This window comes from Podarcis gaigeae (assembly GCF_964106915.1).
Source record: "Podarcis gaigeae genome assembly, chromosome: 15".
Lineage (NCBI taxonomy): Eukaryota > Metazoa > Chordata > Lepidosauria > Squamata > Lacertidae > Podarcis > Podarcis gaigeae.
The window spans coordinates 19,231,794-19,258,532 of NC_139692.1; positions in this window are offsets into that span (position 1 = coordinate 19,231,794).

Sequence of the window (26,739 nt, forward strand, 5' to 3'; positions counted from 1 at the left end):
TGAACTTACAAGAAGGGAAAGGGATGTTCATATTCAGCATGACATTATTCTTTTGGCCAATGCTAAGGTTGCTTTTGGTTATACCATATTAGCATTTCAGCATTTTTTTTTAATATTATTTTTCTATTGTTGTTTCTAGCTGTCCCCTGAGAAATGCCTCTATCCTTCTCGTATTAATCTTATTTATCTTACAGTCCGCCAGAAAAGACACTAAAATGAATGTATACATTTAAGGTTCTGTATTAGTGATTTTGAACACACACTCTTTTATTGCTCAGGTTTGCAAACATCCAGAACAGTAGTGGGGGATGGGGACAGAGAGACTTTTTATTACATTCTTTCCACTGAAGGTAGAATTCATAGCTCAACCCTGTTGGTGTAATTTGAAAAAAAAATAATGGGTGAAATTGCACTAAGTAGGCCATTTTCTTGAGCAGCCCATCCTCTGTGTCTGGATTCTGTTTAGAGTTAGCATGTCGGCTGTGCTTGGTGACTTAGAAAGAATCCAAGCCTAAATTCTTGGAGCATGGCTACCCTCTCTTTCTCTAAGGAATATGCAGAGGTGGTTAAAAAGCCAAGGCTGCATTCAGCGATGTTGGCAGGAGTGAGAGGTATTCACTGAGTGCAAAATATCCATGGAGAAGCTGAAAGTTGCATGGTATGCGGTTCATGATGAGTTGGCGTAGTAAAGTGCTAGTGGATTTCTCTGTACAGTGGTACCTCGGGTTACAGACGCTTCAGGTTACAGACTCTGCTAACCCAGAAATAGCATATAGAATGAGAACAGAAATCGTGCGGCAGCAGGAGGCCCCATTAGCTAAAGTGGTACTTCAGGTTAAGAACAGTTTCAGTTTAAGAACGGACCTCCAGAACGAATTAAGTTCTTAACCCGAGGGACCACTCTATACTTGTATCTTTACAAGGTTTACTTCTTAAGACCAGGAGAACTGTATTATAGTAGATTAGTCTGCAATGTACCAGCATGTCTTAAAAGTTTTTGTAGCTAGTGTGCTTATGTGTGTCTTGTGCCCAGGAGCGGAGCAAGGGGGTGTGGAGGGTGTGGACCGCCCCGGGTGTCACCACTGAGGGGGTGACAAAATGCTGGGTGGCACTCATCGTGGGGCCTGCAGCATGCCCGGGCCATGCGTCTCTCCCTGGTGGCTTGGGCGCACGCAAGCTTCGTGCTTCCCCAAATGGTCCACCTACTGCCTCCCTTCCCAGCTGTAGGGTGGCTGAGTGGGAGGAGACTGGCAGACTCTGGAGGCTCCGTGGTGTGCCTTGCCCCTATGGGCAGCTCACCCCACCTTGGGCGCACTGCCCCAGATGCCTGAGAGGCTTCTTCCACCTCTGCTTGTGCCAGGAGACGATAAACACTTTATACTCTAAACTGAACTGAGTGCAAAAGGAGTTTTCTGAACTGGGATCTCTGAAAAAGGCTGGCTTACTGGATAGTAGGAAAACTCTAGTGTTCTGCTAGAGGACTCTGCTGGAACTGTGCATACTCTCCAATCACGCTGGTCAAAGTGTGGGGCAGTATCAACGACAGATGGTGGGCCCAATTCTAACATTCCCCTCCACCTAGTTTATAGAACTGTTAGAATTACTGCTCCATGATTGCAGTCATTGGGTTTTTGTCTATCACATGGCAGTATATGTTTGACTCCACAGAGTGGGAAGTGATGGAAACAGAATGTTTTTGTTACTGTGTTCAGTGAAGTGGGACTATTGTCCTTTGTTTTTTTTTCTCTTTGCTGTCTGATGCTAAAGATAGAGGGAGCCATGTTGCAGTGCTCCATGTATGTTTATATGTAAATAAAGTAGATTAGCCAAAATGCTGAGTTGCTGAGGTCTGTCACGCAAACTGCAAAGACTCTGAGGATCCCTAAGTGTGCCGATGTCTGTTGGCATCGGGCGCTGTGATGTTCGGGCAGAAGAAAGCTTTTGAAACTCCCGAACGATCGACCAGGAGGGAGGGAACATGCCAGCTGGGCATGTGTTTCTACCAGGGTCCTACTTGAGTGTAGGACAAGCTCCTGACAAGAACAACCCTGTGAGGTAGACTAGACTGAGAAATCATGACAGGCCCAAGGTCACCCAGTGAACTTCAAAGCTGACGGGGATTTGAATCTGGAGCTACCTGGTCCTAATCCAATACTGATGTTCTAAGTTGGAGGGGGAGACTCCACCTAAACCCAAGACATTGATGAATGTCAGAATGCTGCACTGCTGTAAGCAAGCTCCTCTTCAGATGACCATGTTGTAAGATCTGGACTCCCTCCTAAATCAAGGTGTAAATATGTGAATAAACCATATTTCAAAAAAAGAGAGAGAAATGTTGCATATGTATGTCAAAAAGTTTCCACTTCTACCTTCACCTGTTGCTCTAAAAAAAATGATGCTGCTTCCAATATAGCAATCTGTGGATTGAATGCTCATAAGGTTTTCACTCGCTGACTCTGAGCGATGCTGTAGGTTGAGGCGTGTAGTATTAATATGTCTGACATGTACATCCAGGAGTTCACCCATTCTGTTCACATTGTTGGATTCGTTAACATCTCTGGAAATTATTGATAAGCCCGGCAGACTGCGCTTCTCAGAATCAAAGAGATTAGCAACAGTGCGCTCCATATTTTTGGTCAAAAGAGCCTCTTTGTGGTTTCAGAACTTCTGCATAGGTCAGTTGCGGTTTTACACACACACACACAGACAGACTCAAAAACAATCAGTCTATATAAACAAGAGCTTCCTTGACTTCTGCTCTGGCCAAACGAGACAGAAAATGTAATGAAACCCAGGCCTTTGATTGTCATGTGGGTCAACCCCTTGAGGATATGTTCAGGGTTCTCTGCGCTGGAAATATGATTTTTAACTATTTTCAGTTTCCTGTTACTATATATACACATTATGTTTTCAGATTATCGTTTGTTATGGCCAATGGCAAAAACAAATACAGAAATAAATCGTTTTGTTCAAGGAGTTAGGCAGAGGGAACTATTATCAGATGAACTCCAATTGAATCCTTCCCCTCCCTTCTGCTTTCCCCTCCCCACAGGTCCTGGGATGTGAGGTTTAATTAAGGGCAACTCTTGGCGGACAATATGTGTGACAAAACAGAGGAATTATGATGACAATCAATGACTTATTAAAGGAGCAAAGTAAAGATGCAGTGGATCCAAGGGTGGAGAAATCAATATATTTTTTCTAATTTTTCCTGTCTTGAAGAAAATGTGTCTTCTCCACATTTCTGCACCGGTGTATGATTTATTTTTAAGAAGTCCTTGTGAAAATTCAACATAGGCATCTAAACATATATATTTTATGTGATTTTACAAATTTTTGAAAAACCTTTTTTTCAAATGTAATTTATTTTATTTAACAAAATTTATATGCCACTTTGTGAAAAAAAGCCTCTTCAGGATCAAACTTCTCCCCTTCCTTACCTGGACCTCCTCCATAAAGGGTTACAAGAATCTTTCAACTTGCACATTAAAGGTTCTGTCTGCCTCCCCATTCCAGGAGCTGTGTGTCCATTCCCCTGAAACATTTGTTATTTACATTGGAATACAACATTCTTGCTAACTTATTAGGAGTCAAATGCCACCTGTACATCATTTTCATATACCATACTTTTCGTCCCATAGGGCGCACCGGCCCATAGGACACACCTCCTTTTGGGGGGGGGGATAAGGGGAAAAAAATTATTTTTCCCCCAGGTGCGGGGCTGGGGTGGGGGAAGCCCGAGCTTCCCCCGACCCCAGCCCCCAGAACAGGCAGCTCTCCGCAAGCGGTGGGAGAGCTGTGCAACTTCGCGCAGCTCTCCCACGGCTTGCGGATAGCTTCCTGAAGCCTGCATTCGCCCCATAGGACACACACACATTTCCCCTTCCTTTTTGGAGGGGGAAAAGTGCATCCTATAGGGCGAAAAATACGGTAGTTTTCTTTCAGGATGCAACATGCCAAGAATTTCAAATCATTTAGCAAAAATGTATAAGACAAGTAAAAATACCTGCTGGAAATGTAAAGAAAAAGAAGGTACCTTTTCTCATATGTGATGGTCGTGTAAAGTAATAAAAGCATTCTGGGAAATGATATATAATGAATTAAAAAAAATGTTTAAAATAACTTTTATTTAAAAACCCCCAGAAGCTTTCTTATTAGGAATTGTAGGTAGTGATATTCCAGTGGAGCAGAACAGACTCTTTATGTATACGACAACAGCTACACAGATGCTACTAGCCCAGAGATGGAAAGAAGGCGAAGTCCCTACAATAGAGGAATGGCAAACCAAGCTGACTATGCTGAAATGGCAAAACTGGCAAGAAAACCCAGGAACCAAGAGGACAAGAACTTTACGAAAGAATGGGGGGAATTTATAAGTTATTTAGTAGACTACTATAAGCAGATGAAAACATTAGCCGGATTTTAATAGCACTTGTAATGTAACAATCACAATGGACAATATGGACAGATGCAAAATATGGATGATGAAATAATATGCAATTGAAAATGTTGACAAAAAGACCCATGGAGGGGATGGTGGGAAGTTTAGAGATTCAGAGAAATCAACACCCTGGATGGTCCCATTTGAGTTGTCTCACATTCATTCACAATTTGGCAAGAAAATCACATATGGATCTTGAGATGAATTGAGTTCTTATATTTCATTCTTTCCTTACTAAAACTGCTATGCCTCCTCTAAAAGGTAAAGGTAAAGGACTCTTGGATGGTTAAGTCCAGCCAAAGGTGACTATGGGGTGTGGTGCTCATCTCGTTTTTCAGGCCGAGGGAACCGGCGTTTGTCCACAGATAGCTTTCCGTGTCATGTGGCCAACATGACTAAACTGCTTCTGGCGCAATGGAACACCATGACGGAAATGGCATTTACCTTCCCATGGCAGTGGCACCTATTTATCTACTTGCTCTAGTGTGCTTTCAAACTGCTAGGTTGGCAGGAGCTGGGACAGAGCAATGGGAGCTCACCCAATCATGCGGATTCGAACCGCCGACCTTATGATCAGCAAACCCAAGAGGCTCAGTCGTTTAAACACCAGCGCCACCCGCTCCCTGTTATGCCTCCTCTATTTCTACCCAGGCTATGAAACAAATTCTGGATTTGGGCAATACCTTAATAAACATTAGTTACACAATAACCAATGGAAAGATACCTATAACAGTATTGCCTGACTTTTTGATGGATTTTTGCAATTTTCCTAATAGAGCCAAGTGGCTTCCCGTGCTGTTTAAATGTTACCGAGTAATTGATATGGGGTGCAGCCCCGACCATGTCTACCTGAAGGAAATCCTGCTGAATTTAATAGGACTTACGTCCAGATAAGTAGGGTTAGAACTGCAGCCTAAGGCTGAAATTCTGCACACAGTAACCCAGGACTCATTGAACACAGTGGGACATGGTAGGATTCATTGCTCAGCAGAGATGCAGAGAGTGATTGCTCCATTCAGTGAGAGACACATGCATGGTCATGCTTGTTTTAGAAACTTATGAATCCACAGTATTAGGAAATCATGTTTCGCAAATAGAACCCGTTTTATTTCTTGTCGCTAGGCTTTAAATTTCACAAAGCTTTTTTAATTTTTAAAAAAAACTGACATAAGTGAGAGAAAAGGGAATAGAGGAAAAAATACAGCCTTACGCTAGGATTTGTGTCATTCCTCCCCCCCCCCCCAACTCTGAGAACCAGAAATAATATCATCCCTTTGATGCAAGGGAAGGGGGCTCTGCTTTTAATAACTGTGTGGAAGAAGGGATTTGGGCAATATACTGCACTGCTGAAATGCCCCCTAAAGGGTGCATTTCCATCACATCCTACTCTCAAACAGACCACAAGATACTATTAAAAACTATGGCTGTACCCACACAAGTGTGTGTGATTCAGTATTCCTCTGCAGGTGCCCATGTTAAGGCGATAAGTATACTTGCTGGCTGTTGGAAGATTTTACCAGTCCTTTGCTTCCTTCACTAAAAGAGTGCAATGGTTTCTTCCCTTTGCTTTCCATGTAAACAATGGCGGATTAGACCCCTAACAGTAACAATAATGGGGAACATTTGCATTGCATTGTATTTACAGTCAAGTTGGTAATTTATGAGAAGAGATAAAGCAGATGTTTATCTACATTTGCCCAGCTAATCTATTCAAAAAAGAACCGGGCTCCCCTGATGTGCAAAGCAGAGCGGAATTGTCACAAACAAAGCATCCACTGAGAGCAAAGGCAGAATCATTATTCCCATGGAAGAATGTAACAGTCAGATAACAGCGGTGGGTTGCCTCCCAAGACACAAAGCGTGTGTTAGCACGAAGTTGTATTTTAGCATAAAACTTTTCTTGATCTGTTAAATGCAGTCATTGTTGTGGGAATGGGGGGTTGCTGAGGAGGGTAGAGATTGTACAATGCAAACTAACAACAACAACAACAACAACAAATTATTTATACCCCGCCCATCTGGCTGGATTTCCCCAGCCACTGTGGGGGGCTTCCAATAAAATATTAAAAATACAATAAAACATCAAACATTAAAAACTTCCCTAAACAGGGCTGCCTTCAGATGTCTTCTAAAAATCAGATAGTGGTTTATTTCCTTGACATCTGATGGGAGGGCGTTCCACAGGGTGGGCACCACCACCAAGAAGGCCCTCTGCCTGGTTCCCTGTAACCTCACTTCTTGCAGTGAGGGAACCACCAAAAGGCCCTTGGAGCTGGACCTCAGTGCTGAATGACAGGGATGGAGACGCTCCTTCAGGTATACTGAGCCGAGGCCATTTAGGGCTTTAAAGGTCAGCACCAACACTTTGAATTATGCTTGGAAACATACTGTAGGTCTTTCAAGACCAGTGTTATGTGGTCTCAGTGGCCACTCCCAGTCACCAGTCTAGCTGCCGCATCCTGGATTAGTTGTAGTTTCTGGGTCACCTTCAAAGGTAGCCCCACACTTATGTGTGTCTGCTTGGAAGAAAAGCCCATTGAGTTCATTAGGACCTAATCTCAGGTAGGCATGCATAGGACTGCAGCCGCAGTCTCCTTGCTGTCTATTCTTATCTGCTTCAGAAACCTTCCTCTAAATAGGAAGAGATGGTATGGTAACCAGGTAAAGGGTTTTTTGGGTGGGGGCTCCTTGAAACAAGCTGCTGCCACACCAGGTCACAGCCCTTTCAGCCCACTGCTGTAAAGACCACAGAGCAATAAGGACCCCAAACCTCAATCAGTTCACAGCGATATCTGCTGCTGAGGGTTCATTGGCTCCCTCCATCTGTGGACAGCCTGTGTGGAAGTTAACACCACCACAGCCTCTGATTGGTGGTTTTCCTGGTGTTTCTAAAGATGCTGGGATGTATCTCTCATTTTTATACCATTTTGGCATTTTCCTTTCCCCTTCTGGGCTGAGCAGGCACTGGATGCCGACAGACAATCTGCAAGCATAATAGCAGCATATCTCATTGCCTCCTGGATAACTGGTCTGTACTAGATTTGCTCTGTCTAGTCCAGGGGACAGCAAACATACCACACCTTGGGCTGGTGTCTCCAGCGCCGATCGCGTGGCGGGCCGGAGGGAGGGGGAGCGTGTGCCCATATGCGTGCGCACACGCTATTTCTGTTGCACTTCTGGGTTGGAGGAGCACCGGAAATAGCTTGTGTGCATGTGCACAGGCCTCCTCTGACCTGGATGTGCACCGGAAATAATGCTTGCTCATGCGCACAAGCTGTTTCCAGTGTTCCTCCGACCCGGAAGTGGGCAGCCACACAGCGCAGCACCAGTAAGAGCGGGCAGCGGTTGCCACGGGCCAGATAAACAAGTCCCTTGGGCCTTATCCAGCCCGCGGGCCTTAGTTTGGGGACCCCGGTCTAGTCCTACATAAGAGCTTGCTGAATCAGGCCAATGGCTCATCTAGTTCAGCATCTGTCAAGGCTTCAGGAAACTATTCTTCCCCCTGTTTGCTGCAAGAGCAGAGAAAACAAGGTAGAATCCTTTTTAATGACTTTATTCAATCGTAATAGCGAAAGACAAAAGAGCGTAGCCAGCCCTGACAATAGCGTTGCTCCAACTGACTCCTCCTCCCTCCTTCCTAGCGACAGCATCTCACCTTACGGTGGCTGCTTGTGGTCAAATGTTTCTGATTCCATTGTCCTTGAACTCTTAACGAATGCAGAGGGAATCAGAAATACTCTCTAGTGACAACGTGTCAGCTGTCTACCCTGTCTCTGTGTCCCGCCCGCTTTTAACACTGCCCAACTCTTCTGTTCATCTATCTCTGAGCTGTGATGTCCTTCAGACCCCTCAAACCCCTGCTGTAAATCAATGCTGCATTCCCCTTCTCCTGCAGTGTCATGACAAGATGAGGTGACCTCCACCATTCCTCCTCCATCTCGCCCTCTTGAGTCCAATCCTGACAGCATCCTGCTCTTATAGAGACCAACCAGAAGCCTCCAGGAAACCCACAAGCAGGATCCAGGCACAAAAGTGCTCTACTGCTCTGTGGTTTCCAGCCACTAGTGTTCAGAAGCATTACTGCCTGCAACCATGGGAGCAGAGCATAGGTATCATGGCCAGTTTCATGGCTAACTTTCTCTACCATGAACAAGGAGCTGGCTAGGATGGCTGCTCCCAGCAGATGGCAATGGGGATGAAGCCTTGAGTACACCAGGGGATGCCCTGTCAAGCCCTTCTCACCTAAATCCCCCAATAACTCTTCATGGGCTTTTATGGAGTCCAGGCACGTTCAAAATGAGCAGCACGCAGTTCTGTGCCATGCTTTCTTCACCTTTCACTTTCCGTATAATAGGATTTGATGGGCTTCATTTCTTGCCCTGTTCTCAACAAGGAATATTAATAGGATGTTTAGGAGAAAATATGGTCTAAAGCTACCAATGGAATATTGCAGACCCCTGCTCCTTGGCAAAGCTCATTCAGTTCCACTTGCCCTGCATTATGCTCTGTTAAATAGGGCACAGTGCTGACACTCTGCATTGACATCCTGAGAGGGCCCAAGAGGAGAAGCCAAACATTCTGGCTCCTCTTGGTTCAGAAGTGGCTGGAGGCAAGGCGCAGTCTGTTGAAATATCAGAGCTCCTACACTATGTGTGCATTGCAGAGTCTCCACTTGGGGCAGGCACAAACCAACTCCTCCTGGCCCCAGTTAGGGTTGCCATGTGTCCTCTTTTTCCAGGACGCACCTTCTTTTTCAGGAGTAAAAAATGAGACAAATTGCATTTATTTGCTTTGAATGGCCGTCTTAGCATCCTCTTTTTTGCTCTTCAAAATATGGCAACCCTAATCAGCATGTAGTGGGGCCTTGGGAGTCAGGGTAATAGCTCAGGGATAGAGCATGCCTTCCATGCCCAAGGTGCCAGTTTCAATCCCTGGAAGGGTTGGCAAAGACTCATGCTTGAAATCCTGGGGACCCATTGGTGCCCGTCACTGTAGATGCTACTGAGCTAGATAGACCAATGGTCTGACTCAGTGAAAGGAAGCTTCCTATATTCCCAGGGATTCCCTGTCCCATTGGTGAGGAGGTCCTATCTGCCTCAGGTTCAAGTGGTTGATTATTATGACACAAGCTTTGCATTTGAGCAGCCCAGGAAGGTACTGAAGTGTACCAGCTCCCAAGCTCTAAGTGAATGTTGGAGGCATACCTTTCTTCTGCCACTTATTAAAAGTAAAAAGGCAAAAGGTAAGGTAAAGTCAGTGTGGTGTAGTGGTTAATAATAATAATAATAATAATAATAATAATAATAATAATAATTTATTATTTATACCCCGCCCATCTGGCTGAGTTTCCCCAGCCACTCTGGGCGGCTCCCAATCAGTGTTAAAAACAGTACAGCATTACATATTAAAAACTTCCCTGAACAGGGCTGCCTTAAGATGTCTTCTGAATGTCAGGTAATTCTTTATCTCTTTGACATCTGATGGGAGGGCGTTCCACAGGGCGGCCGCCACTACCGAGAAGGCCCTCTGTCTGGTTCCCTGTAGCCTCACTTCTCGCAATGAGGGAACCGCCAGAAGGCCCTCGGCGCTGGATCTCAGTGTCCGGGCTGAACGATGGGGGTGGAGACGCTCCTTCAGGTATACAGGACCGAGGCCGTTTAGGGCTTTAAAGGTCAGCACCAACACTTTGAATCGTTCTCGGAAACGTACTGGGAGCCAGTGCAGATCTCTCAGAACCGGTGTTATGTGGTCCCAGCGGCCACTCCCAGTCACCAGTCTAGCTGCCACATTCTGGATTAATTGCAGTTTCCGGGTCACCTTCAAAGGTAGCCCCACGTAGAGCGCGTTGCAGTAGTCCAAGCACGAGATAACCAGAGCATGCACCACTCTGGCGAGACAGTAGGGTCTTAGCCTGCGTACCAGGTGGAGCTGGTAGACAGCTGCCCTGGACACAGAGTTAACCTGCGCCTCCATGGACAGCTGTGAGTCCAAAATGACTCCCAGGCTGCGCACCTGGTCCTTCAGGGGCACAGTTACCCCATTCAGGACCAGGGAATCCTCCACACCTGCCCGCCTCCTGTCCCCCAAAAACAGTACTTCTGTCTTGTCAGGATTCAACCTCAATCTGTTAGCCGCCATCCAACCTCCAACCGCCTCCAAGCACTCACACAGGACCTTCACCGCCTTCACTGGTTCTGGTTAAGAGCGGTGGACTCGTAATCTAGTGAACCGGGTTCACGTCTCCGCTCCTCCCCATGCAGCTGCTGGGTGACCTTGGGCTAGTCACACTTCTTTGAAGTCTCTCAGCCCCACTCACCTCACAGAGTGTTTGTTGTGGGGGAGGAAGAGAAAGGAGAATGTTAGCCGCTTTGGGACTCCTTTGGGTAGTGATAAAGCGGGATATCAAATCCAAACTCTTCAAACTCTTCTAAAGGACCCCTGGACAGTTAAGTCCAGTCAAAGGTGATTATGGCGTTGCAACACTCATTTCCCTTTCAGGCCGAAGGAGCTGGCGTTTGTCCACAGACTGCTTTCCAGGTCATGTGGCCAACATGGCTAAACCACTTCTAGTGCAACGGAACACCCTGACGGAAACCAGATGTGTGGAAATGCTGTTTACCTTCCTGCTGCAGTGGTACCTATTTATCTACTTGCACTGTTGCGCTTTTGAACTGCTAGGTTGGCAGGAGCTGGGGCAGAGCAATGGGAGCTCACCCCGTCGTGTGGATTCGAACCATCAATCTTCCAATTGGCAAGCCCAAGAGGCTCAATGGTTTAGACCACATTAAAAGTAGTGTAGCTGAGAAGAGAATAGCATGGGACAGCCTTGCAGTGTGGTTCACTGTTAATGTTGCAGGTTGGAAGCCTGAGCTGAGCTGCTTTAAACTTTAAAGCCAAGAGTCTCCCTGTGCAAAATGCCTCTCTGGTTGCTGCAAAGTTCATTCTATCTCAATTCTCAACTCAGCCTCTTTCCCAGTCTGAATCTGGCAATCAATTGCACACAGAAGCCTTGGAACCCATTTACCTGCATTGCACTTTTAAATATTTAAAATCTATTTTTTATTAATTGAGGGGGGGACATTTCCCACCACCAGTAAGATCAAAGTTATAAAGAGCTTTGCTGGTCTTTTTGTTGCTAGGAGGGGCAAGCTGCTGAATAGCCTCTACTCTGGATTTCTTTTGCAAAAATCCTGGATTTCTATGGCAGCTCTCACTTCAGACACAGAGGAAAGAAAAGGAAAAACCACAAAGTCACCCCAGAAGGAAGGCTTTGTGTGCAAGTCAGCAAGTTTATGAGATAAACTTCTGGAAGGAATTTGGTAAGCCAGAAAGTCACGGGACCAGAATGAACCAACCAGCTCCCAATTCCTTTCATATAAACCCCAAGGCTCACTTACTTCCTATTCAGTTTGAGCAGTATTTATAACTTGCCAGAGTGTTTTATGTTGTAGAGAGGACGTTTATGAGACTGAAGGACTTTGAAATGAGGAAAGAGCAAAAAAAAGGGGAGCAAATGAGGTTTTGTGAGATTTAAGGTAAAAGCTACCTGTTTCTACAGCTTGGTTCCAAAATGTATGAAAGGCGATGGCAGCTCTCCATCATCACGATACATCATGCTTGTCTCCTGTGCATACATTGCACATCATGCAAAGGGCTGTGTTTCAGTCTGAGAAACACTTAACACTATTGGAGTGAAAATTGTGGGGAAGTTGTGTCTGAGCATTGCAAGGAAGTTGGGTCCAGGGACAGACTTGTTCCCCTGCTCTGCCTAGGAGAAGAAGGAGCTGCTCCCCCAGAGTTTATTCCCACTATCTCTTTGATAGGGTAGGGGGTGTTACTGTCTTTGCCTTGAAGCAGGGAGGTGGGTGTATGGTTATTTTTAAATATGTTGCTAGGATTTTGTTGTCTTACAAAACGTAAGCTGTACTTTTATTGAATTTTGTGAGCCATCTTAAGGGTCGTTTTGGCTGAAAGGCAGCACAGAAATAACCTCAATTCACAAACTGAGAAGAGAGGGAGGTTAATTAGTAAGAAAAACTACAGTCATACCTCATGTTACGTCTGCTTCATGTTACGTTCTTTCAGATTATGTCCTGAGGCAACCCAGTAGTACCAGAAAGGATTACTTCTGGGTTTCGCCACTCACGCATGAGCAGAAGTGCAAAATGATGTCACGCGCATGTGCAGAAGCGGCGAATCACAACCCGCACATGCGCAGACGTGCCGCTGCAGGTTACGCTCTTTTCATGTTGCGAACGGGCCTCTGGAACAGATCCCGTTCACAACCAGAGATACCACTGTACTAAGTTGGTGCACTATGTTGTAAATCAGACTGATAATATAATACATTTATGGACTAGTTATTGTTTGGCATGGATTGATTGACTGACTAGTCTTCCAGCAGCTCCTCCCTAACTCTGGAGTGGTCCAATTTTTCTGGTTTTCTCATGAATGCAAATCTAATTGGTGAGGTCTAAATTCACATTTGATCACATTTTTATACATGGTGTCCAGAATTACTTCTTTAGAGCTTTCTACCTCTCCTGCATTTAATCAAGATGAGAAGTTTCTGTTTTGGGTTACTTATTTGCATGGTTTTATTGACCTTGACAAAAGCCTTAACAAGGGAACAACTAAGAAGAGTCACAGCCCAACTTATTTTCTTTTTTCTTTTTACACCTGCAGTATAAAAAGGCTGCTTTATGAAGGCAGAAAAGCCCATCGTTATACACACTAGTAAATTATGTTGTGTTCAGAATTTATCTTCTTCACTGTCAGTTTTTCCACGAGGGAGTTTTGTTATGGAGAAAGAAGATGGGCTAATAACTCCGAAGATGGATGTTTTCCTATTTCCCCCAAAGAACTGGGCCACTAAATGAGAGGTGAGCTTCAGAGAAAGTGTCTTACCTTCTGTAACCTTTCCTAAATAGAACGATGTGAGTTGTGGTCCCCTAGCACGAGAGCGCAATTTTGTGTGTGAATATACAGTGAAGATGTAACCATCACACAAATGAGAGAGGTCAGTTTCAGGCTTTGTTCAATGCTCTTCTGTTCCTAAGCTTGGCGAGTGCAGAACCTCTCCAAAAAGGAGGACCAAACTGCTCTTCTCCAGCTCCAAAATCAGCCTCTTCCCAGCCTTTGCCAGTATGACGTGGTCTAAACAGAATGACAACTCCAACCAAGTGAGGAGGAAAATGAGCCCAACCCTATGATACGATATACGATATACGATATCTTTATTGTCATTGTCCCATGCAGAACAATGAAATTGAAAAACTACATAAAACTACCACAAAACTACATAAAACTACCACAAAACTACATAAAACTACCACAAAACTACATAAAACTACCACAAAACTACATAAAACATTCAAAACCCCCTAAAAACTGTAAAACCCCATTTTAAAATACTATAGAGACCCCTTATGCTGCATTTAGAACCAGAATTGCATTTGTGTAGAAACTGTTTCTCAGACGACTAGTCCTGGCCTTTATAACGCTATACCTTCTTCCAGAAGGCAGAAGCTGAAAGAGATCATTTCCGGGGTGCGTACTATCCTGTGCTATCTCTGCCATTAGGTATGCTGACATGACCGCCTCAGGTGGCAAATACTGGAGGGTAGTGGAAGGCATCCCTTTTGAGCCCCTTTGATGAAGCCTCTGTTTGCGGGGCGTGTGCCATGTGCGGTGCTCTGCACCCTGCCAGGTGATCTGCTGCTCTCAGGTGTGGTGAGGGACACTACCCAGGTGCTGATTCAACTGCCAGTACTGTTGTCTTCTGTACATGACATGGCAGGTGCCTCATCATGTGTTTCCCCTTGAAAATCAAAATGCCTTTGCAAGTTTCATTTGGGGTAACAAGAGCCAATCCCTGGAGCTTGCTTTGAGCACTAGGACTTGGCCTTGGAATAACCATGCAATCATACATTGAATGCCTCTAAAGATGTGCAGAGCACTTTACTCTTGCCTCTGTGCAATTCTAAGCAATATGGGAAAAAGAGGGTGGAAATCCAGATTGAGTGAAAATTAATACCTGTTTTTAATTTCAAGGATAGATTCCTTATAGAGCTGAAATGAACCTGAACAGGGACATTTTCCAATTTGCTCATAAAATTTGGATTAATATACTTCTGTTCTCCTCACAAGGGTGTGGAATGTTCACCCAACTGAAGATTCACCAATAACACTTTTTGAAGTGTGTGTGTGTGTGTGTGTGTGTGTGTGTGCATGCCTCTTAATAATATCCTTTGCCTGGAGTTATGAAATTTGTGCAACATTCTTTTCCATCTCAGCTAATAAGTGCCAGCTTCTGCATAACAAGCCAGTGTCTCTTTATCAAGTGACTATGAACAAGCATTATGCTATTACTTATGAGGTATTTCTGCAGCAAAGGGAACTGTAGAATTTTAGATGCTGTTCATTACTGCAGCTGGAGGCATACTAGTCTGGTGAAAAGTTTCTGAGTTTTCTTCCCTACGCTGCTGTCTGGGCATCATAAATAATAACTAGGATACAAGAAAAGTACTTTTTGGCACCACAATTAACTAGACAACTGTGGATACAAAACATGGTGTTGATGCAACAGTTGAATACCCATTAGAAATTTGACAGACGATTGAGAATTCTTATCCAGGAGTTACACTGAATTGTAACTCAATTGTATTAAAAGTGCTCTGGGCATTTTGTTCCTGTTCATTGTTTTAATTAGATTTAGGTGTCTTAATTATTCTGCATTTCTCGCCATGTAACATATGCTGCAATGCGGTGGGTGGAAGGGTGGGAGATTTCAGGCTGGTTGGATCTACTTTGGTTTACCCACCCCAAGATTTACCAGTCAAATCCACTGGCAGCCAGTGCCCTTTGAAACTGATAGGACGGAAGGCAGGGAAGCCAACAGAAGGTGGAGCCAGAGCCATTAATGGGTAGAAGCAGAACATAAAAGACAAGCAAAGCCAACTGATTTTAGCTTTGAGCACAACACACTCCTCCCTGAGTTTCACAGGGAGTAACATTGAGACTAAGGAGGAGGCAGCTGGCAGGCTGTTTTAAACCTCTGTTTAAAAACCTCCAAGGAGCCCATTCCACTGTCAAACAGCTCTTTCTGTCAGAAGGTTCCTGATGTTTAGTCGGAATCTCCTTTCTCGTAACTTGAAGACATTGGTTTGAGTAGGACAAAACAAGCTTCCTCCACCTTCCATGTGAAAACAAAAAGAACATATAGCTAGGATGAAGGACGCGGGTGGCGCTGTGGGTTAAACCACAGAGCCTAGGACTTGCCGATCAGAAGGTCTGCGGTTCGAATCCCCGCGACAGGGTGAGCTCCCGTTGCTCAGTCCCTGCTCCTGCCAACCTAGCAGTTCGGAAGCATGTCAAAGTGCAAGTAGATAAATAGGTACTGCTCTAGCGGGAAGGTAAACAGCATTTCCGTGCGCTGCTCTGGTTTGCCAGAAGCGGCTTAGTCATGCTGGCCACATGACCCAGAAGCTGTATGCCGGCTCCTTCAGCCAATAAAGCGAGATGAGCGCTGCAACCCCAGAGTCGGCCACGACTGGACCTAATGGTCAGGGGTCCCTTTACCTTTACCTAGGATGAACGACCAGAGCCCCTCTGAGTACTTTCTGAGCTTAGGGATTTGTTTTCAGCATCCTCTGGTTAATTTTCATTTCAGCCCCCTGCATTTGGGGGTGGGGGGGTTGTTAAACATCTGAGAGCCAGAAACCCTTGCCACTCTACTCCCAGTGTGCCAGAAACCTACAAGAGATGCCAATCTACCTTCTGCCCCCCCCAATGTAACACATCTTTATTACCAGACAAACCCACATCAGGATGTTCTCTCAATGGAAAGAATGAAAGAACAACTCTGCTAAAGGCTAACACCAAGCTTGAATCACGGCAGCCTGGAGAAGGGGAGATGGAGAGATGTTGTTGGCCAAAGGAACAGCACTGTACCAAGATGAGAATGTAGAAGAGTACCTGAGGGAAGGAGAAGGTGGAGAAGATATGCTTTGATGGCTCCTGTCAGCATCAATGCACCCTTGAAATAGGGGCGGGTTACATATGTCTCCCAAAAAGAAGTGGGAAAGCCATTTAGGGTTTGATGCTGCTTCAGAAACAGACAGGAGAGCTTAACCTTTCTTAGCTCCTCCACACCTTCTCACTGGTGGAGACCTCTGTATCCCTATTTAAATGCCTATTTAAATTTTAATCCCGCAGGACTCTGCATCAGTTCAGTCTGATGTCTTCTGTTAATATTCCTAACAATCCAGTCTGCATGACCCATTAGCTGCAGCTTTCACAACACCTCTGCCATCTTAATGCCCCAAGCTTGATCCATCGGCTTCTTTTGCTGAACTCTTGTCATTTCTAGAATCCTGGCCTCTTGACAGCTCAACTCGGGGGCTGTGTTGTACATTTATAATTGCCAAGATAACTTGCAGAGCTGCTCATTTGTGGTACTTCATTATATCCTTGCCTCTGGAGCAATTCCTCGCTCAGATGTTGCCCATGCCCAAGGACAGCAGAAAATGTGACAAAAAGCTTTGTTATTAACCACATTGTCCACCATCTTCCAGAGAAAAGATCTAGTGAGCACTCTAGAATTTAATTAAACTCTGCTTTCCAGCTGCAACTAATTGCACAGGGTGATGAGAAATGCTCTGATAAGACAAACAGATTTTTTATCTTCCCACAAAGAAGAAAGGGCAGCCTTTTGCTGGAGAGTCTCTGGTATTTGGGCACAATTAATTACTGAAAGAAAAGGAGGTCTCCAACATGGCATATGTTGCGCATCTTTGTGAAGTGGAGAAAACATTCAACACCATTTGGAATGCTTGCAAACAATGCAAGAAGGTTTGGTGTTTGTTTGAAGTTGAACTCTCCCAGTGGATTGGGATTGTTTAGGTGGCTTCTGTTGTCATTTAGAGGCTGGCTTTTCACCAGCTGTCACGCTGAGCTGTCATTTAGCCCCAGATGATCATTAAACCTGCCACAGTTTTAAGCAAATTGTTATGCTTGGAGTAATTATTTACCCAGGAGCAAAAAAATAATAAAAATCCAGGTTGGGTGTCTGCAGAAAGAGTCTGAATGGTAGTTTCCAGCAAAGGATTACATGAAATGGCACAATTAGGGGTGTGATGAATATGTTTCCTTGTGAAGGAAAAAATTTGTATTTGACCAGTTTCTGTAAATGCTTCCTTCAACCAACATTTACATGGCAGGTTGTAATTATTGGGGATGGATGTTCCCTGATGGTTCCCAAGGAGCTAGAGATCAAAACAGTAGTGTTTCCTGTTTAGGGTTGTCATATGCCTGGAATTTTCCAGAATACTGCAGATGCAAGCAGTGTCTGGGTGGAAATCGGTAAAAATGTCTGGGAAAATCTGGATGTACGGCAGACCATGTCGGCAGTGTAGATTTTGCTGGTCTTCCCCAGAAATAGCTCAAAAACATCCAATTTCTTCCTCAACAACAAGCAAAGAAAGCTCAACAACTTTTCTGTCTGGATTTTCACTTTTTACAATATGGCAGCCCTAGACTAGATGGTCCACTGGATTTCTTCCAACGCTGCAATTTTATGATGATTCAACACTGCTTGTTTTGTCATTACATGACAGTTCTGATATAGAACAGAATAGAAAGGTTTGATATAGCACAATGATTATACCAGAACATCTTAACAGAAGCAATCTTAGCACCAGAAGTAAAAAATAAGAGCAGAATGAGTGGTAAGATAAGATGTTTCTTGGATGGATGAATGAAATGGACCAATGGGACCTCATCTGAGGGGAGACACCTTACCCCACTCAGACTCCCTACTGTAACATATGCATTGAATTGAATGTCCATATCAGAGGCTTCCTGTGCTACTCTTCCATCTCAAGAGAGTAGGGCCAGTGTTGTTGTTGTTGTTACTGTGGGAAATAAGAAATATGGAGGATGGCTCTGTCTGGAAATCAAGCTTTTATAAGGAACAGTTATGGGAGTTTGGTACGTTCTGCTTGGAGAAGAAAAGTTTGAGATGTGATGTGACAGGCATCTTCAGATATCTGAAGAGCTGTCAACATGGAAGATGGAGCAAGGTTGTCTTCAGCTGCTCCAGAGGGTTGGCTATCTATGGATTCAAATGACAAGAAAGAAGATTCTGATTGAACATTAGGATGAACTTTCTGATGGTAAGAGCTGCTCAACTGTAGAACAGACCATCTGAGAAGGTGGTGGACTCTCCTTCATTGGAGGTTATTAAACAGAGGTTGGATGCCCATTTGTCAAGGATTCTTGAGCTGTGATTCCTGCATCACTCAGGATTAGATATCCCTTCCATAATTCTATGAATGGACACTAATCACAATATCAACTTTTTTAAAAAAAACACCTCTGGGTGCAGAGTTAATCTGCCACTACTGAAAATCCAGTTGCTGGGGGCAACAACAGGACTGGTCAATTGCCTTGATGTCCTGCTTGTGATTTTTCTGGTGGCATCTGACTAGCCACTTTGGGAAAGTGGGATGATGCTGAACTGCATGGACCTTCCATCCAATCCACCAAGGCTCTTCTAATGTTCTTATGCCAGTCATTATGTATATATAACATCAAATGATGTGTCATTCAGTCAATTATCCATTTTATAAGCCACCCTTCCAGGGCTGCAAAGAATATAAACACTGTAATAAACCAGCCTATAAAAATCAGTACATGCTGTAGAGGCATCAGTCAAGAACAAGCAAAATGAGTAAATCCATAAACTCCAGCAGAATCCATTAAAAAAGAATCATGACTGATGAACTATAAGTCATGCTGCAAGCCCTGGGAAAATGTTTAAACATACCAAAGCACACAAATCCTTGCCGTCTGCCAAAAGGACATCAGAGTTGGTGGTGTCAGGAGATGAAATGTCTGGGGAGGACATTCCACAGAACAGTCTTCCCCTACCAGGAACCCTCAAGGTGCATTTGACTACAACTCTCATCAGCCCCAGCCAGCTTTGCTGTGCCACAACCCAGAGAGCCTCCTTCCCACCCAACTGCAGGGGATATGGAGGAAGGTGTGAAGTGAAGAGCAAAGGGTTAGGAAGTGAATTCGTGCAATAGAAGGCAGGCCACCAGACATTTCTACCAAGACAAACCATTGGCCCATTTAGTTCAGTAGTGTCTGCACAGACTAGCAATGGATCTCCATGCTTTCCAACAGGAGACCTTCTCAGCCCTATGTGGAGAAGCTGGGGGTTGAAGCTGGGATCTTCCACATCAGGCTTGCCCAAGACATTTTGTTATTTGAGGTGGAAAAAATTCCCACCACCGTGGCTTGTGCCATCACTGCCTAGAGGAAGCCTGAGGAAGCTTGGCACAATGGTGGGCCAGGGTGGGCCTCAGGAGTGGGCTGAGTGGCCATGGTAGTGGGGAGCATGTGGTCAGGGCTGTGGAGGAGGAGGAGGCAGCACAGTGGAAGTGGAAGAAATGGGCAGGCTGTCCCCATTCTGTGTACCCTGCCACTGAGCTACAGTCCGCATCTGTATCTTTGGAGATGCTGCTTCAGTCCAACACAAACTCCCCAACCAACTATTATATATTGCATCAGCAGCTAAGCCAACTAAAGTAGCTGTTCCTCTAAGCACCAGTGGCTTAAGGGAAACCACCGAAAGCTCCTTTGCCAAGCTGAGACTTATAGGCCATAAGATCAACTCTTACTTAACCCAACTCCAGCTACGAAAAATGAGGGCTTTTCGAAAGCTGGATGGCTGCCACCATATCAGCTTTTGTGCTTTTTTGGGGATCGATTTCTCACTTCTTTGCCAGTCTTTAAGAGTGACAGTGAATAATCGTCTGAAGATGCCTTTCTCTACTTTCTAACCTTTCCAGTCATCATCTGTTGAGAGATCAATTCCTTGTAGAACTCTCCCTCTGTTATTTCCCCCCTCTTGCTTCTCTTTCTTGCAACTCAGCAGCTGGTTTTAGATTCCTAGACTTGATGCATCAGGATATGTGGGCTTGCCACTTAAATCATCACAGGGTCCCAAGTGCAGAAAGGCCTAGAGAAACCAGAAGGAGTTGCTGGCTGCAGAGGCTGCAGATGGTCTTTGGGAAGCTGTGGCTGGCTCCATTTGCAGGGAGACAGCTAGCAGAGTCCAGCACGGGAGCCATGCAACATGGTGTGCACTGCTAGCACTATATAAACTAATATAGGCCTGCCATACATCCAGATTTTTCCAGACATTACCAGGATTGATGTCCAGGGGTAGGGGTAGGGATTTCCAAAAGGCAGTGCTTTGTCCTGGATCTTAGGTGAGTCAATAGAAAAATTGCTCTTTTTGCTGTTTTTGTTTAAAAAAAAAAAGCTGAAAAACTTTCGTGTTTTCCTAAAAAGAAGCTCAACAATTTTCAGGGTGTCCTGGTTTTTACTTTTTGAAATATTGAAAGCCATAATAATAATAATAATAATAATAATAATAATAATAATAATAATATTATTTATAACCTGCCCACCTGGCTGGGTTTCCGCAGCCACTCTGGGCAGCTCAACAGAATATTAAAAACACGATAAAACATCAAACATTAAAAACTTCCCTAAACAGGGTTGCCTTCAGATGTCTTCTAAAAGTCAGATACAGTGGTACCTCGGGTTACAGACACTTCACATTACAGACTCCACTAACCCAGAAATAGTACCTCGGGTTTTAAACTTTGTTTCAGGATGAGAACAGAAATTGTGTTCAGGCGGCGGGGCAGCAGCGGGAGGCTCCATTAGCTAAAGTGGTGCTTCAGGTTAAGAACAGTTTCAGGTTAAGAATGGACCTCCGGAACGAATTAAGTTATTAACCTGAGGTATTTCCTTCACATCTGATGGGAGGGCATTCCACAGGGCAGGAGTGTCTACCTAGAAGGCCCTCTGTCTGGTTCCCTATCTGGTTCACTTATCACAGTGAGGGAAATGCCAGAAGGCCCTCGGAGCTGGACCTCAGTGTCAGGGCTGAACCATGGTGGTGGAGACACTCCTTCAGGTATATTGGAGCTTAGGGGCCTGCAGTTCAAAGTAAGACTTGCCACTGAGCTACAGTTCACTTGTGTATCTCTGGAGATGCTGTTCCATTCTGGCACACACTCCTTTGCCAACTATTTCTAGCCTCACATTATTTCTAGGAACCTAGAAAGCTGCGTCATACTGAGCTGAACCATTGATACATCCTGTATTTTCTGCACTGACTCACTGTGGTTCTCTAGGCCTTCCCAGCCCTACCTGGAGGTGCCAGGGGTTGTTTAAAGTGACCCTCTGCCAGCAACTTGCCCCACTCACTCAGTCCTCAGTTTTTCTTTCCTTGGCTCTCTTTTTCTCAGCCAAACATGAAATAATTTGCAAGCAAACTGTTTGCCCACACAAATGACCACTAGCTCTCACAGCCATTGTTGTCCATATCTTATTCATTATTGCACCTTCCAGGTAGTGAAAGGATTTAGGAAGGACACCTCTGCTCAAGAAAAGTATCTCCTTCCTGTTGCCCAGGAAGCATCTTTTGCATCGCCTCCCCTATCCCCACATAATCCAAAATAATTGCTCTCTTTTGGGTATCTGGCCATCTTCATTACTCCTGAGGCTGAAAACTCAGCTCTTATCTCTGCTAGGAAATATTGTGTACTGCAAGACCAGCATCCATCATCCAGATATGAAGGCAAAAAGGAGAAAAGGCGATGCCAGTATCTGTAGCCCTTGTTAGCAGCATCTGGTCAGGCTTCATCCACAAGAAGGAAATTAATTCTCCCCCTCCCCACTTCACCCACCCAACCTTCCAGCCACTCATGGCACAAAGAGACGTCCCCCACCTTTCAAAAGAAGGGGAGGCAAATATGCTTATTTAACAAACTACTGTTTATTTCCTTACACTCATTTGCATTTGAAGAAGAAATCCTAAAGGAAATGTTTTCTACAGCAGCAGCAATTTCTGTTTAAATTAACAGAGTTTGCCGACAAGGGCTACAAAAAGAGAGGTCTTTGAGGAACTGGAGGGAGTCACGAGGAAGAACGGATTATGATAAAGTGAAGAGTTACAGGTATAATGTACAGGATTTATTTTCATATTCAAGTCTCTGCATATAATAATGTCAACTTCGTTTATCTTCAAACAGCCCTTCAGGGGAGAGCAGGGGAGTTAATATCCACTTCCAGAAAATCCAAGCAGTTTAAAGCTATAGCGTGTGAGGGCTGTGAGTGAGTGTGTTTAAGTGACTATTAATCAGAAATGTTTTAACATTTTCAGTGCCCTTTTTGAGGGGAACACTCATGGCTCCTGTTGGTTGAACCTCCAGGGACCGGTGGGATATACTGCTGATTTGTTCTCAGTAAGAATCTAGATTCTACTTTCCACGCATTGCGTACCAGACAGAAAGTGCAACTTCTGAATATTACGAAGGCTGAAAGTACCATCACCTGTAAATATTTTTATTTTTGTTTGTTGTGGTTTGAAATCAATAAAAATTATGTTTGCAAAAAGAAAGTACCATCACCTGTTCCAGCCTCCTGCATCCCATAGTAGCCTCCCAGGGGCAGAACATAAAGCCAGCATCCTTTCTCTCCTGTTGCTCTGCAGCAGCTATTCCTTAGGGATGTACTTCTGAAACTAAGATTGTAAATAAATAATTGTAAATCCATAAATAGCAACACCGTAGAGGTCCCGGGCCTAAAGAAGTTAGATTAGCCTCAACTAGAGCCAGGGCCTTCTCAACACTGGCTCCAGCCTGGTGGAACGCTCTGCCTCATGAGACCAGGGCCCTGCGGGATCTGATTTCTTTCTGCAGGGCCTGTTAGACAGAATTGTTCCGCCTGGCCTTTGGTTTAGAATCAATTTGCCAAGTCAAAATGCTTCTGGTTTCTTTATAAATGTATATTTCAACATTTTTCCCATCTCATTATATATCATCTCCCAGAAGCTTTTCACCTTTTTACATTCCCACCACATGTGATAAAATGTTCCTTCTTTTTCTTTACATTTCCAACATTTATTACTAACTTTATACATTTCCGCTAACTTTACGGGTGTAATATACCACGTATACATCATTTTCATCACATTTTCTTTAAACTGCCTTTGGATGGGCCAGGCCATTGGCACATGGCACATGGCAGCTAAAGAGTCTTCTGCTCATTTCCTGGGGAGAAAATTGTCTCTCTGAATCCTCTGATTACACGCTAATTGAACATCTATACCACATACATGACCTGACTGAGTAAAGTAGCTCTTAGCATTACATGGGTTGCTCTCTTTCTTTCAGGACCCAAAAGCTTACACCACCACATACCGCTTTAGTTTTCTGTGTCAGATGTTACACTGATAGTGTTAATGGGTTCCTGTGCTGGGGTTATTCCAGTGTGGTCCTTCCACGAAGGCTTCTTTCTGAGCAATCTACCCACGATTTAATTTCCGCTCTGAAACTACAGAGAATTCCTTCCAGCCAGAAAGCATATTGTATAATTAATTCTGAAGCACTATTTGACTTACTTAGCATTAATAAGTCAAATTTCACACCTCCCAGCTGAATTACTGTCAGAATTAGATTTGTGTCTCCCAAATACCACCACCCTTTCCTACCCAACATGCATTCACCAGAGGAGAAAAGCCCATCTAATCCAGTATCCTTTTCCTCCAACTGCAGTCAATCCATTGCTTCCAGGAAGCCGACAAATATATGAATATGTGAAGCTGCCCTTTGGATGAGTCAGACCATTGGTCCATCCAGGACAGCACTATCTTGCTCAATACTTCCAGGAAAGTCACAGCAGGTCATAAAGGCAACAGCTCTCTAGCTACTGGTACTCAGGGTAGACTGTCACTGAACATGGATGTTCTGTACAGTCCTCGTGGCAGAATTGATCTGACGAAAAGGTGTATCAGTTTGTCTCATTCCCTTCTAAACTTTCTAAGCTTGTGGCCATTGCTACACCTTGTGGCAGTGAGTTCCATGAAGGCATGGTGTGAATAAGTCCTTTCCCTCTTCTGTCCTGAATCTTGTTTATTTTTTTCATTCATTCATTCATTCATTCACCCACCCACTCACTTACTCGCTCATTCATTCATTCATCTATTTATAGCACACCATTCGCCAAGTGGAGGTACACACATCATTAAAACAATAGCATTTCTAAAATCCCACACATGTGAAACAGAGCAAATCAGTACTTAAAACCATTGATAATCATCCTTCAGAGAGGCTGGTGAATGGAAAATTCAGAGAACAAAGCATCAGGCGCTAAACCTCATTTCCTCCCAAAGGCCTGGGCAAATAGGTGCACCTTCAACTGTGAGTGAAATGGCAGTAATATCAGTGCATAACACACCTCAGTGCAGAGATTGCTTCCATAAGTGTGGGCCACCACAGAGGAAGGCACCAATTCCATTGGTTTTTGCATCCGTTTTCTGCAGAATTTTAGAAACCCTGATCACTGTCTCCACCACTGCTGCTACCTTAGTCTAGCAGCCTATTTTGGGAACACAAGCTGGCAAAATGATTCTGGGAAGCCCATTGCCTTCCATTGTCGATGCCCTTTGCATGCTCACCAATGTCTGCAGTTTCAAGCAAATAGGATGCTTAAATAAGCAACAGGGTATTTAAAGAAGCATTGCTCCAACAAGACGTTTTAGCAAGGAGTGGCTCGCCTTTTAAGTATGAGGGCCTCATTCACCCTTGCACAGTCCTCAGAGACCATATGCCACTGGTGGGCAGGGGCAAAGGTGGGTGTGGCTACCATGCCCCCCCCCACATGTACACACAGGCTGCAGACAGGTAGACACACACACTTCATTTAATATGTGCACAACTGCAGTCAAGGATTAACCCCCCCCTCACTACAGGGCCAGGGAGAAGTGCTTTGCATCCTAGCAGAATGTTTGGCTTTACCTTCTCCAGCACTGTCTCTACATTGTTGTTGTTGTTTTGCATTTGCCACCCAAATCTGTGAGTTCTTTGTGAACTGGGGGGCTGCTGGTGGAGAGATGAAACCCTGAACTGGGGGTTAGCTTCTCCCAGTTTCAGGATAATGCTTTGGGTCCCTCCCCCACTCCCTGCAGTTCTTGCCCTAATTTGTAATGACAGGCTGTATGCCTGAAGCATGAGACTCAGTACTGCTTTCCCCAAGTATATTTTAATTATATAATAATTTAATTCACAATCTCTCTCTCTAAATGTCTGACTACTTGTTACCTGGAAAATCCTCAACTATCGGGGTTTGTAACTTGGGGACAGGTCTCCCAGCCACCTTCTGATGCATTCTCTCTCTTTTTTGCATATAATTTTATTATGTTTTCTGTTTTACAATTTAAAGTACTCATTTTACATCCTTAAGGTATCAATGATTTCCTTTCTTCTCTTTCCACGGTTCATTTTACATATCATAAATCCCTGCATATTTTACAGAAACTATACCATTCAGTATTCCATTATTCCATCCGTCACAACTTATTTCCACTGTTGAATTTATCTTAATGCTGCCAGCGTTTTCAGCTGTACACAATTATTTCCCATATATTCAATAAACGTTTTCCAATCTTCTCTAAACATATGTTCTTCTTGTTCTTTTATTCTATATATTCTATATTCTGTATTTTAATATTTTGTTGAAAGCCGCCCAGAGTGGCTGGGGAAGCCCAGCCAGATAGGTGCAGTATAAATATATTATTATTATTATTATTATTATTATTATTATTATTATTATTATTAGTCTGAGAGCCGTGCGTATTCTGTCAACTTAAGTTGCCATTCTTTTTTGGTTAGGACCTCACTCATTTTCCATTTGGGGGCTAACAAAACATGGGCTGCAGTAGTAGCATACATAAATAACCTTTTTTGACACATGGGGATTTCAGTCTGAATTATCTCCAACAGAAATTACTCTGGGGGGGGTTTTGGGGGGGAAGTACTTTTAAACACCCCTCCCAATTCATTATGGATCATTTCCCAACACTCTTTTACCCTTTTACAAGTCCACTATCTGATGCATTCTCTGTCTCTTGTTAGCATCAAGAATATGAGCTTCAGAAAAAAAGGTTCATATTCTACAGATGTTCATTCAGCAGTTAGAACAAAAGCTAATGTGGTGTGGTGTTTTTTTGTTGTGTGTGTGTGTGTGTGTGTGTGTGTGTGTGTGTGGTGCCTTGGTCTCTTACATTGAGTATGTGCAGTAGTAGCTTGATTGTAAGAATGGAGGAGGAACATGAGATCTAGGGACTGAGGGTGGTTGGGTATAATGTAGCTAGTGTAACTCTCTTGAGATTGCTGTGATTTTTAGGATGACTAAGATGCAACCTCCAGGCTTGG